Source organism: Callorhinus ursinus, unplaced genomic scaffold, assembly GCF_003265705.2.
Source record: "Callorhinus ursinus isolate GAN/ISIS: 27379988/994484 unplaced genomic scaffold, GSC_fseal_2.0 scaffold8, whole genome shotgun sequence".
Taxonomy (NCBI): Eukaryota; Metazoa; Chordata; class Mammalia; order Carnivora; family Otariidae; genus Callorhinus; species Callorhinus ursinus.
Genome location: NW_027397070.1, coordinates 27,720,195 through 27,734,789, shown reverse-complemented (window position 1 = coordinate 27,734,789; position 14,595 = coordinate 27,720,195). Strand labels below are relative to the sequence as shown.

The window sequence follows — 14,595 nt, the reverse complement described above, 5'->3', positions numbered from 1 at the left end:
TCTTGTGCAAACATTATGAGGAAAATATGAATGAAATAAATTGGTTAAGGTATTCTTAAAACTCTTCATTGAATCCAACATTCCCAAATCATTTCTCAACTCAATCATTGATAGACACGTTTTCCCACATAATAGTATTATCTGTGCCATCAAAAGCACTGTTGACACAGAATTTCTGATAAGAATCTACAAAATGTTTTCTGGTTCAAGATGGTGACATAAGAGAATCCTGAACTCACCTCCTTCACAGACACAGTGAATGTTCAGCTACGTAAAGGACAATTCCCTCTGAAAGACATCCAGAAACTAGCTGAGTGACTCTTACGTATCAGGAAAATGAGAAAAAACCCACACGGAAATGAGTAGGAAAACCTCACACACAATCTCACCATAAACCTCAACCCTGGCACAGCGACACACAACTGGGAGGGAACTCACAACTCACAGCTTCTCTCTGAGGAGTGAAGGGTTTGGACCCCATGGCTGGTACCACAACTCTTAAGACTTCCACCTGAGAAATGGACTCCCAAAGCATCTACATTTGAAAGCCAACGGGACTTACAAGATCCACAGTCTTTGGTGAACTAATAGTTCTTAAAAGATTTCTGGGGACTCACCATGGCTTACCCACAGGGCCCAGCACAGAGTCAGCAGACTGAAACAAGCCCATTCTTTCCATGAAAGAAGCTATTTGCTTACCTTAAAAGCTTTGGCTTGAGGAGCAGCCTTCTAATTTAATACAGTCCAGAAATTGGAGGCTGGTAGGTGCATCTATCTTCCTGTTCTCCCTTTGCCTCACTCCAGGTCATCAGTATCTCCCAGAAAGGAGCTTGTCCACATGTCTGATGCCCCAGTTTTTGTAGCTGCTGCCCAGAGGAAGCCCCTAAATGGGGCTTACATTTGTGAGTACCATAGGACTGTAACAAATAGAAAAACAGTTCTTAACTAGGTATCCCTCCACTGCACAGCACAGAGGCAGCAGATTGAAACATGATGAGGTCTATTAGCTTATTTTAATAGCCGTGGCCTGAGGGGCAAACTGCCATCCTGTCCAGAAACCAGGAAGGCCAGCAGGCACCATCTTTGTGCTTTCCCTTTGCCCTGCTCCAGATTGCTAGTGTCTTTGAGAAAGGAGCTTATACACATGTCTGCCACCCCGGTTTTTGTGGCTGCCACCCAGAGGACACATCTCTTGAGAACTTGGCACTGGTGGCCAGTGGGGCTTGTGTTCATGGATCCAGTGGGATGGTAGCAAATAAACAGTTTTATTTTATTTTTTTTAAGGTTTTAAATTTATTTATTTGTCAGAGGGTCAGGGGGAGAGAAAGAGAGAACACAAGCAGAGGGAGAGGGAGAAGCAGGCTCCCCAAGGAGCAGAGAGCCTGATGCAGGACTCGATCCCAGGACCCTGGGATCATAACCTGAGCCGAAGGCAGATGCTTAACCGACTGAGCCACCCAGGTGCCCAAACAAACAGTTCTTAACTACCTAACCCCCCCAGGGCTTGATGTGCAGCGGCAGCAGACAGAAATACACATCTCCTCGTCTGCCCCTGAAGGAAGTATATTTACCTGCATTAAAAGGAAGTGGATCAATGATGAAAATATCCAAATATGAGCATCAGAGGCCTTCCAGTCTACCTGATGCATGATCTTTGTAGTTCTGAGAAGCAAAAGTAATTTAAAACAATAAGGGCTTATGTCTAGAATTAGGAATGTGTGTGCATATGCGTGCATGTGTGTGTGTGTGTGTGTGTGTGTGTGTGTGTGTGTGTGTTTATAAAGGTGACCATGAATAACTGAGAACTTGTTGATGGATGAATGAGATATGGCAGGGGGTGATGTGTGTGTATGAAAAACTAATCAGTTCTGATCAATGATTAAAAGTTTTACTACAGACTTTTATAATTATGAGGGTTTCTACACTTGATCTGAGATCAGAATGAAATATTTTTAAAAAGAAAGAAAGGGAAAAAAAAAGATGTTCCCTGAGGGTCTGGCTTCTAATTAGTCTGCATTTAGTGCTGACTGAGAGCCTCCCCTTTGGGACATTGACAAATATTGGCACATCCTTAAGTACTGGGAGCCACTAAGAACATAAAAGATCACTTGGACAGGAGCGCCTGGGTGGCTCAGTCGATAAGCGTCTGCCTTTGGCTCAGGTCATGATCCCAGGATCCTGGGATTGAACCCCTCATCGGGCTCCCTGGTTGGCGGAAGCCTGCTTCTCCTTCTCCCACCCCTGCTGCTCATGTTCCTTCTCTCGCTGTGTCTCTCTCTGTCAAATAAATAAATAAAATCTTTCAAAAAAAAAAGATCACTTGGACAATCACAAAGCTTTGAGAAAAAAGCACAAGGAGCTCAGGATTGAATAATAAGGTTCATCATCTAAATGAGACCACTCCTTCAAGAATGAGAAAGGTCGTTGTTTTATCTAATGCAAATCAACAAAGTCAAGAAAACTGAATGGAGGAACATGTTAAGAACAAGAAAAAAACCTCAGAAAAAGACCTTAATGAGAGAGAGATAAGTGATTTGCCTGACAAAAAGTTCAAAAAAATGGTCATAAAGATGCTTGCTGAGGTCAGGAAAACAATGCATGAACAAAGTGAGAATTTCATCAGAGACAGAAAATATAAGAAAATAACCAAACAGAAATCACAGAGCTGAAGGATTCAATAATTGAGCTGAAAAACTCAATAGGTGTTTTTAATAGCAGATGAAGTGGAAGAAAAATCAGCAACTCTTAAGACAGGGCAGTAGCATTCATCCAAAAAGAGAAGCAAAAAGAAAAAAAAGAAAAAGAATAAAGACAGCTTAAGGGATTAATAGGACAACATCAAGAGGCCCAATATTCACATTTTAGGGGTCCCAGAAGGAGAAGAAAGAGAAAAAGGGGCAGAAATTTTTTTAAAGAAATAATGGCTGAAAATGTCCCTAACCTAGGAAAGAAACAGACATCCAGATCCAGGAAGTTCCAAAGAAGATGAATCCAAAGAGACCCACACTAAGACAAACTATAATTTAAGTTATTAAAAGTTAAAGACAAGGAGAGAATACAAACAGCAAGAGAAAGACAACTTGTTATGTATAAGGAAACCCCCATAAAACTATGAACAAGTGGCACCTGGGTGGTAGTCAGTTAAGTGTCTGACTCTTGGTTTCAGTCCAGGTCATGATCTCAGGGTTGTGAAATCAAGCCCCGAGTCAGGTTCTGTGCTCAGTGTGGACTCTGCTTGAGATTCTCTCTCTCTCTCCATCTACCCCTCTCCCTCATGCTCTCTCTCTAAAATAAATAAATCTTAAAAAAAAAAAAGACTATCAAATTTTTTCAACAAAAACCTTGTGGGTCAGAAAGGAGTATCATAATATACATTCTCTTTCTCTCTCTCAACTAAGTAAATAAATAAATAATCTTTAAAAAAGGAGTTTTCCAGACAAGAAAAAACTGGAGTTTAGCACCATGACACTGAGTTTACAAGACATGTTAAAGGAATTTCTTTAAGCTGAAATGAAAGGAGACTAATTAGTAATAGGAAAACATATGATAGTATAAATTTCACTGGTAAAGGTAAATATATAGTTAAACTCAGAATAATCTAATGTTGGTAGGTTAATCACTTATAAATCTAGTATGAAGATTAAAAGACAAAAGTAGTAAAAATAGCTATGACTACAATAATTTGTTAATGGATACACAGATAAAAAGATGTAAATTGTTAAATCAAAAACATAAAATGGGGGCAGTAAAAATGCAGAACTTTAGAATGAGTCTGGACTTAAGTTGTTAACAACTTAAAATAGACTGTTACAAATATAAGATGTTTTATGTAAGCCTATTGTAACCACAAAGTAAAACCTATACTACATACACAAAAGACAAAGATAAAGGAATCTAAGTACACCACTATAGAAAATTACCCAATCACAAAGGAAGAGAGCAAAAGAAAAAGGAAGGAACAAAGAATTAGAAAATGATGAACAAAATGGCAGTAAGCCCATACCTATCAATAATTACTTTAAATGTAAATGGACTAGGGGTGCCTGAGTGGCTCAGTTGGTTAAGTGTCCGACCTCGGGGCAGCTGGGTGACTCAGTCGGTAAGTGTCTGCCTTCGGCTCAGGTCATGATCCCAGGGTCCTGTGATGGAGTCCCACATCAGGCTCCCTGCTCAGTGGGAAGCCTGCTTCTCCCTCTCCCACTTTCCCTGCTTGTGTTCTCTCTCTCACTGTGTCTCTCTCTGTCAAATAAATAAATAAAATCTTAAAAAAAAAAAGTGCATGACTCTTGGCTTTGGCTCAGGTCATGATCTCGGGGTCATGAGATTGAGCCCTGCGTTGGGCTCTGTGCTCAGCGGGGAGCCTGCTTGAGATTCTCTCTCTCCCTCTCCCTCTGCCCCTCCTCCCTCCATGCTCTCTCTTTCTCTAATAAATAAATCTTTAAAAAATATAAATGGACTAAATTCTCCAAACAAAAGACAGAGGTAGCTGAATAGATTTAAAAAAAAAGTGTATGACCCAACTATATGCTGCCTATAAGGGACTCACTTCAACTGTAAGGACACACACAGACTAAAGAGAAGGAATGGGAAAAGATGGTTCGTGCAAATGGAAAGCAAATGAAAGCTGAAGTAGCTATACTTAAATAAGAAAAAACAGACTTTAAGACAAACCTGTAACAAGAGACAAAGAAGTTCATTATATAATGATAAAGGGGTCAATCCAATAAGATTATATAACATTTGTAAATTTACAGGTACCCAACCTAGAAGCACCTAAATATACAAAGCAAATATTAATTGACCTAAAGGGAGAAATAGACAGCAATACAATAATAGTAGGGGACTTCAATACCTCATTGTCATCATTGGGTAGATCATCCAGACAGAAAATCAATAAAGAAATATTGGACTTAACGTGTTAAACCAGGTGGACTTAACAGAAATTTACAGAACATTCCATCCAAAAGCAGCAGAATACATATTTTTCTCAAGCACACATGGAACAATCTCCAGAATAGATCATATGTTAGGCCACAAAATAAGCCTCAATAAATTTAAGAAGACTGAAGGGCGCCTGGGTGATTCAGTCAGTTAAGCGTCTGACTCATGATTTTGGCTCAGGTCATGATCTCAGGGTTGTGAGATTGAGCCCTGTGTCAGGCTCCATGCTCAGCACTGCTTAAGATTCTCTCCCTCTGCCCCTACACACACATGCACTCTCTCTCTCTCAAAAAAATTTTAAAGAGGATTGAAATCATATCAAGCATTTTTTTCCAACCACAAGGGTATGAAACTAAAAAAGAATTACAAGAAGAAAACTGGAAAATTGACAAATATGTGGAGATTAAACAACATGCTACAACGAACAGGTAAAAGAAATAAAAATAGAACTCAAATTTTGAGACAAATGAAAATGGGAATATAACATACCAGCAAAAATAGTTCTTAGAGGGAAGTTCATAGTGATAAACACCTACATTAAGAATAAGAAAGACCTCAAATCATGGCTTTAGAAGCCATTCCCTGTGGTCTCCTTATTTGCTGCAAATAAAGTTTTTTTTGTGCAACCAATCAAAAACAAAACAAAACAAAGAAACAACAACAATGAAAAAAGAAATAAGAAAAACCTCAAATAAACAACCTAACTTTACACCTAAAGAAACTAGAAACAGAACAAACTAAGACCAAAGTTAGTAGAAGGAAGGAAATAACAAATATCAGAGCAGAAATAAATGAAGCAAAGACTAAAAGGATAATAGAAAAGATCAATGAAACCAAGAGCTGGTTTTTGAAAAGATAAACATTTAGTTAGAGTCACCAAGGGAAAAAAAGAGAGAAAATACAAATAAAATCAGAAAGAGACATTACAACAGATACAAGAGAAATACAAAGAATCATAGGACACTACTATGAACAATTATATGCCAACAAACTGGATAATGTAGAAAAAACTGATACATTCCTACAAACATACAACCTACAAAAACTGAATCATGAAGTTAATAGAAAATCTGAACAGACTAATTACTAGTAAGGAGACTGAATCAGTAAACCAACAAACAAAAGTCCAGATGGCTTCCCTGGTGAATTCAACAAAATGTTTGAAGAATTAATACCAATGCTTCTCAAACACTTCCAAAAAAGTGAAGAGGAGGGAACACTTCCAAACTTATTTTATGAGGCCAGCATTAAATATCAAAACCAGATAAAGGCATTACAAGAAAAGGAAATCACAGGCCAATATCCTTATGAACATAGACACAAAGCTCCTCAACAAAATATTAGCAAACTGAATTCAACAATACATTAAAAGGTTCATACACTACAAAGTGGGATTTATTCCTGGGATGCGAGGATGGTTCACCATCAATAACAATCAAGATGATACAGAACATATACAAAATTAGGAATAAAAATCATATAATCATCTTAATAGATTACAGAAAAAGCATTTGACAAAATAAACATCCATTCTTTATAAAAACTCTCAACAGAGAGGGTATAGAGGGAACATATCTCAACATAATAAAGGCAATATACAATGAACCCATGTTTAACATCATACTCAATTATAAAAAACTGAAAGCTTTTCCTCTAAGATCAGAAACAAGACAAGGATGTCTATTCTCATCACTTTCATTTAAAATAGTACTAGAGGGACACCTGGGTGGATCAGTTGGTTAAGCGTCTGCCTTCAGCTCAGGTCATGATCCCAGGTCCTAGGATCGAGCCCTGTGTTGGGCTCCCTGCTCAGCTGAGAGTCCACTTCTCCCTCCAACCCTCCCCCTGCTCATACTCTCTCTCTCTCAAATAAATAAAGTCTTTAAAAATAAATAAGTAAAAATAAAAATAATAAAATAGTACTGGGAGGGGGCGTCTGAGTGGCTCAGTCAGTTGAGCATCCAACTATTGGTTTTGGCTGGGTCACTGATCCCTGGGTCATGGAATTGAGTCCCGCCTTGGGCTCAGCCCTGACTCCCTCTTCCTCTGCTCCTCCCCTGTTCTTGCTCACCTCTCTCTCTCAAATAAATAAATAAATAAATAAATAAATAAATAAAATCTTAAAAAAAAATAGTACCAGGAGTCCTAGCTAGAGGAATTAGGCAAGACAAAGTAATAAAGGGCATCCAAATCAGAAAGGAAGAAGTAAACTGTCTCTATATGCAGATGACATACTATATATAGAAAACCCTAAAAACTTCACCAAAAAACTGTTAGAATAAACAAATTCAGTAAAGTTGCAGGATACAAAATCAATATACAAAAATCAATTGTGTTTCTATACACTAATAACAAACTACCTGAAAGTGAAATTAAAAATACAGTTCCACTTACAATTGCTTCAAAAGAATAAAATGCCTAGGAATATATTTAACTAAGAAGGTAAGAGACCCATACAATGGAAACTATAAGACATTGATGAAATAAACTGAAGTCACAAATAAATGGAAAGTTACCCCATGCTCACAGACTGGAAGAATTAATATTGTTAGAATGTCTATTCTACCCAAAGTAATCTATAGATTCAATGCAATTCCTATCAAAATTCCAATGGCATTTTTCACAGAAATGAAGCAAACAATTCTAAAATTTGTTATAGAGCCACAAAAGATCCCAAATAACCAAAGCAATCTTGAGAAAGAGAACAAAGCTGCAGGCATCACAATTCCTGATTTCAAACTATATTACAAAGCTATAATAATCAAAACAGTATGGTATTAGCATTAAAACAAACACATAGGTCAATGGAACAGAACAAAGAGCCCAGAAATAAACCCATGCATATACAGCCAACTTATGGGAAAGGATCCAAGAATATTCAGTGGGAAAAAGATAGTCTCTTCAAAAATGGTGCTGGAAAAACTGGGTAACCCCATGCAAAAGAATGAAACTGGACCACTATTTTTACCATTCAAAAAAATCCACTCAAAATGGATTAAAGACTTGAATGTAAGATCTGAAACCATAAAAGTTGTAGAATAAAATATAAAGGGTAAGCTCCTTGACATCAGTCTTTGCAAATATTTTTTTTTATTTGATACCAAAAGCAAAAATAAACAATTGGGACTACATCAAACTAAAAAGCTTTTGCACAGCAAAAAAAACTATCAACAAAATAAAAGGGTAACCTCCTTAATGAGGGAAGATATTTGCAAATCATATATCTACTAAAGGGCTAATCTCCAAAATAAATAAAGAATTCATACAACTTGGGCACCTGGGTGGCTCAGTTGGTTAAGCATCTACCTTTGGCTCAGGTCATGATCCCAGGGTCCTGGGATCGAGTCCTACCTACATTGGGCTCCCTGCTCGGCAGGGAGTCTGCTTCTCCCTCTACCCTTCCCCCTTGGTCATGATCTCTCTTTCTTTCTCTCTCTCAAATAAATAAATAAAATCTTTTGTTTAAAAAAAGAATTCATACAACTTGATAGCAAAAAAAAAAAAAATCTGATTAAAAAATGATCAGAGGAATAGACACTTTGCCAAAAAAGACAAACAGATGGCAACAGACACATGAAAATGTGCTCAACATCACTAATCACCAGGGGAATACAAATCAAAACCACAATGAGCTATCCTCTCACATGTGTTAGAATGGCTATTATCAAAAAGACAAGAGATAAGTGTTGGTGAGAATGTGGAGAAATGGGAACCCTTGTGCACTGTTGATGAGTATGTAAATTGATGCAGCCACTATGGAATGAATATGTAAATTGGTGCAGCCACCTTTCCACAAATACAACTCGATAACTATCAAATCATCCTAAATACCCCAGAAATCAACCTGAAGACTGGCAGAACAAACTCCACAACTAAAGGTAGAGAAGAGGCCACACTGAAGAAGGTAGGAAGTGCAGGGACACAGTTTGGGAAAAAATGGATCATGGCTTCTGTGATAGGGTTGGGAGCCACGGTTGAGAAGGGCCAGAAACAGACTAGTGCACAGGCAAGTGCATGGGGGAGATGGTTCCCCATAGCAATTGGTTTGGAAAGTGAGAGGGCCTGAATTTTGTGCAACTAATGGTGGTTAAAGCCTAGAGTTTTAAAGGTCAGCATACGGGCTGCCTGGGTGGCTCAGTCGGTTAAGCGTCTGCCTTCAGCTCAGGTCATGATCCCAGGGTCCTTGGATCGAGCCCCGCATCGGGCTCTGTGCTCAGCAGGGAGCCTGCTTCTCCCTCTCCCTCTGCCTCCCTGCCTGTCTACTTGTGATCTCTCTCTCTCTCTGTCAAATAAATAAATAAAATCTTAAAAAAAAAAAAGAGTTGTTTTAAAAAAAATAATAAAATAAAAAAATAAAGGTCAGCATACTTGGCTCTGGGCAAGCCCCAAGGTATTGGGGCTGCTCTTGGGGAGAAGGCAGGGAAAATAGCCTGTGACATACAACATGGAAACAGCAAGCTGAAGAGTGCCTAGGGCACATAATGGCGAGGTTATTTGCTCTTCTTGGAATGTGTGCCAGCGAGGCAGCAGTTATAGAGAGACCCCTCCCGGAACAAAGGACCTAGCAGGTGCCATTTCCCTCCCTCACCACTCAGCATAAGCACAGGGCCATCTGTGGGAACCAGCAGAGCGCCAACACTTGCTACCTAATTTGCTACACCAAGCCCAGTCCCCTCCAGGCTCTGGTGGAATTGTCTTTCCCACCCACGCTTACCTCAGTCACAGCAAGGCAGGCCCCCTTGCCCAGAAGACTGGCCCAAACCCCTGCCTACACCCAATCTTCCAACCCTGGTTTTCCAGGGCCTCAGTTCTGGCAGCTGGTCTCAATTCACAAGGAGACAAGAGCACACCCAGTTATAACTTGCCACATTCAGGCCAGGGACCAATCACTGCCCACAAGAGGCAGACAGCCTCTGCTGATGACTAGCCTTAAAGAAAAAATGGCCAGGACACAATAGCAGAGCCTACACAGCACACACTGGAGACACTCTCAGAAGCACCAGTCCCTGGGGAACAGGGGACACCACATGGCAGGGCACTACACAACCAGTTTTTCATAAGGCTGTTATCCTTAAGAATAGGAGAAGTATTGGGGCGTCTGGGTGGCTCAGTCAGTTGGGGATCTGCCTTCAGTTCAGGTCATGATCTCAGGGTTTTGGGATCAAGCCCCGTGTCAGGCTCCCTGCTCAGCAGGGAATTGGCTTCTCCCTCTCCCTTTATCCCTCCCCAACCATGTGCATGCACACGTGCGCACGCTCTCTCTCTCTCGATAAATAAAATCTTAAAAAAAAAAAAAAAGAATTGGAGAAGTACCTGACTTTCCTAACACACAGAAACAAGCAGAGACTTAGACAAAATAAGAAGACAGAGGAATCTGTCCCAAATGAAAGAACAGGAAAAGGCCACACCCAGAGATCTAAGTGAAACAGATATAAATAACATGTCTGATGGAGAATTTAAAGCAATGATCATAACACAGTCACTGGACTTGAGAAAAGGATGGAAGACATGACTAAGACCCTTAACATAGGATAAGGAATAACAAAGCAGAGATAAGGGCTCAATAAACAAAATGAGAAACATGCTTGATAGGATGAAAGAAGCAGAAGAATGAATTAATGACCTAGAAAACAGTAATGGAAAGTCATCAGGCTGAATAAAAGAAAGAAAAAAGAGTGATGCAAAACGAGAATAGACTTAGGGAACTCAGTGACTCTATCAAACATAATAACATTCACATTATAGGAGTCCCAGAAGAAGGAGAGAGAGAGAGAAAAGGGGGCAGAAAATTTATTTGAATAAATAATCACTGAAAACTGCCCTAATCTGGGAGAGGAAATAAATATCCAGATCCAAGAGGCACAGAGAACCCTCAACAAAATCAACAAAAGCAGATCCACCCCAAGACATGTTATAATTAAAATGGAAAATACAGTGATAAAGAAAAAAACATTAAAGCAGAAAGACAAAAGAAAACAGTTACATACAAGGGAAATCCCATAAGGCTATCAGGAGATTTTTCAGCAGACACTTTCCAAGCCACAAGAGAGTGGCAATGATATACTCAAAGTGCTGGAAAAAAATCTGCAGCCAAAAATACCATATCCAGCAAGGCTATCATTCAGAACAGAAGGATAAAGAGTTCCCTAGAAAAACAAAAACTAAAAGTGTTCGTGACCACTAAACCAGCCTGCAAGAAATATTAAAGGGGACTCTTTGAGTGGAAAGAAAAGACCAAAAGTAACAGTATGAAGGTAACACAAAAGCAGTAAAAAACGAGTATTTTTGTAAAATATCAATCAAGGAACTCATAAAATAAAAGGATGTAAAATATGATATGATATACCTAAATTGTGGGGAGGAGTAAAGAATGGGCTCAAACTTAAATGACCTTCAACTTAATATTATTATATATATTATATACTAATATAGACTGCTATATGGAGAAGAGGTTATATACAAACCTAATGGTAACCATATATCAAAACCCACTAATAAATATGCAAAGAATAAAGAGAAAGAAATCCAAATATATCACTAAAGAAAACCAGAAAACCATGGAAGAGAGAAAGATAAGAAAGGATCAGAGAATATCTTCAGAAACAACCACAAAACAAGTAATAAAATGGCAATAAATACATATCTATCAATAATTACTTTGAATATAAATGGACTAAATGCTCCAATCAAAAGACATAGGGTAACAAATGGATAAAACAAGACCCATCTATATGCTGCCTACAAAAGACTTATTTTAGACCTAAAGACACATGCAGATTGAAAGTGACAGAATGGAGAAACGTCTATCATGCAAATGGATGTCAAAAGAAAGCCAGTGTAGCAATACTTATATTGAACAAACTAAACTTTAAAACAAACACTGTAACAGGAGACAGAGAAGGACACTATATAATAATAAAGATGACAATCCAACAGGAAGATATAACAATTATAAATATTTATACACCCAAAATAGGAATACCCAAATACACAAAATGGTTAATACTAACATAAAGGAACTAATCAATAATAATATAATAATAGTAGGGGACTTTAACACCCCACTCACATCAATGAACAGATCATCTAAATAGAAAATCAACAAGGAAACAATGGCTTTGAATGACACACTGGACCAGACAGACTTACCAGATGTACACAGAACATTCCAACCTGAATCAGAATACACATTCTTTTCAAGTCCACATGGAACACTCTCCAGAATAGGTCCCATATTAGCTCACAAAACAAGCCTCAACAAATTCAAAAAGACTGAAGTCATATCATGCATCTTTTCTGACCACAATGGCTAGAAGTCAACTGCAAGAAAATATCTGGAAGACCACAAATACATGGAGGCTAAATAATATGCTACTAAACAATGAATCGGTCAACCAGAAATAAAAGAAGAAATTTAAAAGTACACGGAAACAAATAAAAATGAAAATACAAACAAATAAAAATGAAAAATGAAAATCAAAAACCTTGGGATGCAGCAAAGCAGTTCTAAGATAAAAGCTTATAGCAATACCATCCTACCTCAAGAAGCAGGAAAAATCCCAAATAAACAACCAACTTTACACATAAAGAGCTAAAAAGAACAACAAATAAAACCTAAAACCAGCAGAAGGAAGGAAACAATAAGGACTAGAACAGAAATAAATGATATAGAAACTAAAAAACAATAGGACAAATTTTTAAAAAATCAATAAAGGGGCACCTAGGTGGTGCAGTTTGCCAGGCATCTGTCTGACTCTCGGTTTCAGCTCAGGTAGTGATCTTGGGGTCGTGGGATCAAGCCCTGTGTCAGGCTCCACACTCAGCGCAGAGTCTGCTTGAGCTTCTCTCTCCCTCTCCCTCTGCCCCATCCACTCATGCTTTCTCTCTTTCTCTAAAATAAATAACTTTTTAAAAAAAATCAATAAGATTGATAAACCTCTACCCAGACCTATCAAGAAAAAAAGACGAAGGACTGAAATAAATGAAATCACAAATGAGAGAGAAGAAATAACACCACCACAGAAATAAAAACAATTATAAGAAAATATTATGGAAAACTATATGCCAATAAATTGGACAACCTAGAAGAAATGAATAAATTCCTAGAAACATATAACTTCCCAAAACAGAATCAGGAAGAAATAGAAAATTTGAACAGACCAATTATCAGCAACGAAACTGAATCAGTAACCAAAAAACTCCAAACAAACAAAAGTCCAGGAACAGATGGATTCACGAGTGAATTCTACCAAACATTTAAAGAAGAGTTAATACCTATTCTTCTCAAACTACTCCAAAAAATAGAAAAGGAAGGAAAAGTTCCAAATTCATTCCATGAGGCCAGCATTACCCTGATTCCAAAACCAGAAAAAGACACCACCAAAAAAAAAAGAGAGAGAGAGAGAACTACAGGACAATATCTTCATTGAACATAGATGCAAAAATGCTTAACAAAATACTATCAAACCAAATCCAACAATACATTCAAAAAATCTTTCACTGCAATCAAGTGAGATTTATTCCTAGGATGCAAGGATAGTTCAATATTTGCACATCAATCAATGTGATACATTATTACATCAATAAGAGAAAGGATAAAAACCATATGATCATTTCAATAGATGCAGAAAAAGCTTCTGATTAAGTACAACATCCATTCATGATAAAAACCCTCAACAAAGGAGGTTTAGAGAAAACATACTTCCAATATAATAAAGGCCATTTTTAAAAAGGATTTTATTGGGGCGCCTGGGTGGCTCAGTTGGTTAGGCAACTGCTTCGGCTCACGTCATGATCCTGGAGTCCCGGGATCGAGTCCCACATCGGGTTCCCTGCTCGGCGGGGAGTCTGCTTCTCCCTCTGACCCTCTTCCCTCTCGTGCTCTCTATCTCTCATTCTCTGTCTCTCAAATAAGTAAATAAAATCTTTAAAAAAAAATAAAATAAAAATAAAAAGGATTTTATTTATTTATTTGACAGAGAGAGAGAGAGAGAGAATGCGCACACAAGCAGGGGGAGAGGCAGAGAGATTGGAAGAAGCAGGGTCCCCACTGAGCAGGCAGCCCAATGTGGGGCTTGATCCCAGGACCTTGGGATCATGACCTGAGCCAGAGGCAGATGCTTAACTGACTGTGCAGCCACCCAAGTCCCCAATAAAGGCCATTTATGAAAAATCACAGCTGACATCATCATCAATGGGGAAGAACTGAGAGCTTTTCCCCTAAGATTGGGAGCAAGACAGGGATGTCCACTCTCACCACTTTTATTCAATATAGGACTGGAAATCCTAACCACAGCAATAACACAACAAAAAGAAATAAAAGGCATCCAAATTGGTAAGGAAGAAGTAAAACTTTCACTATTTGCAGATGACATAATGCTATATATAGAAAACCCAAACTACTCCACCAAAAAACTGCTAGAACTAATAAATGAATTCAGTAAAGTTGCAGGATACAAAATCAATGTACAGAAATCTGTTGTTTTCCTATATAGCAATAATGAACCAGCAGAAAGTGAAATTATGAAAATAATCCCATTTATAATTGCACCAAAAATAGTAAGATATAAAGGAATAAACTTAACCAAAGAGGTGAAAGACCTGTACTCTGAAAACTATAAAACACTGATGAAAGAAATGGAAGACAACACAAAG

General features: G+C 38.2%; 2 non-coding genes across 2 annotated transcripts; both read left to right on the top strand.

Moving 5' to 3' along the window:
- Positions 1 to 1,589: 1,589 nt before the first annotated feature.
- LOC112822879 (small nucleolar RNA U2-19) lies at positions 1,590 to 1,668 on the top strand. Its single transcript, XR_003207861.1, has one exon. It is a non-coding gene; the product is annotated as a small nucleolar RNA U2-19 (small nucleolar RNA).
- Positions 1,669 to 1,870: 202 nt separating this feature from the next.
- On the top strand, positions 1,871 to 1,939 carry LOC112822878 (small nucleolar RNA U2-30). The gene has a single exon (XR_003207860.1). It is a non-coding gene; the product is annotated as a small nucleolar RNA U2-30 (small nucleolar RNA).
- Positions 1,940 to 14,595: the final 12,656 nt, after the last annotated feature.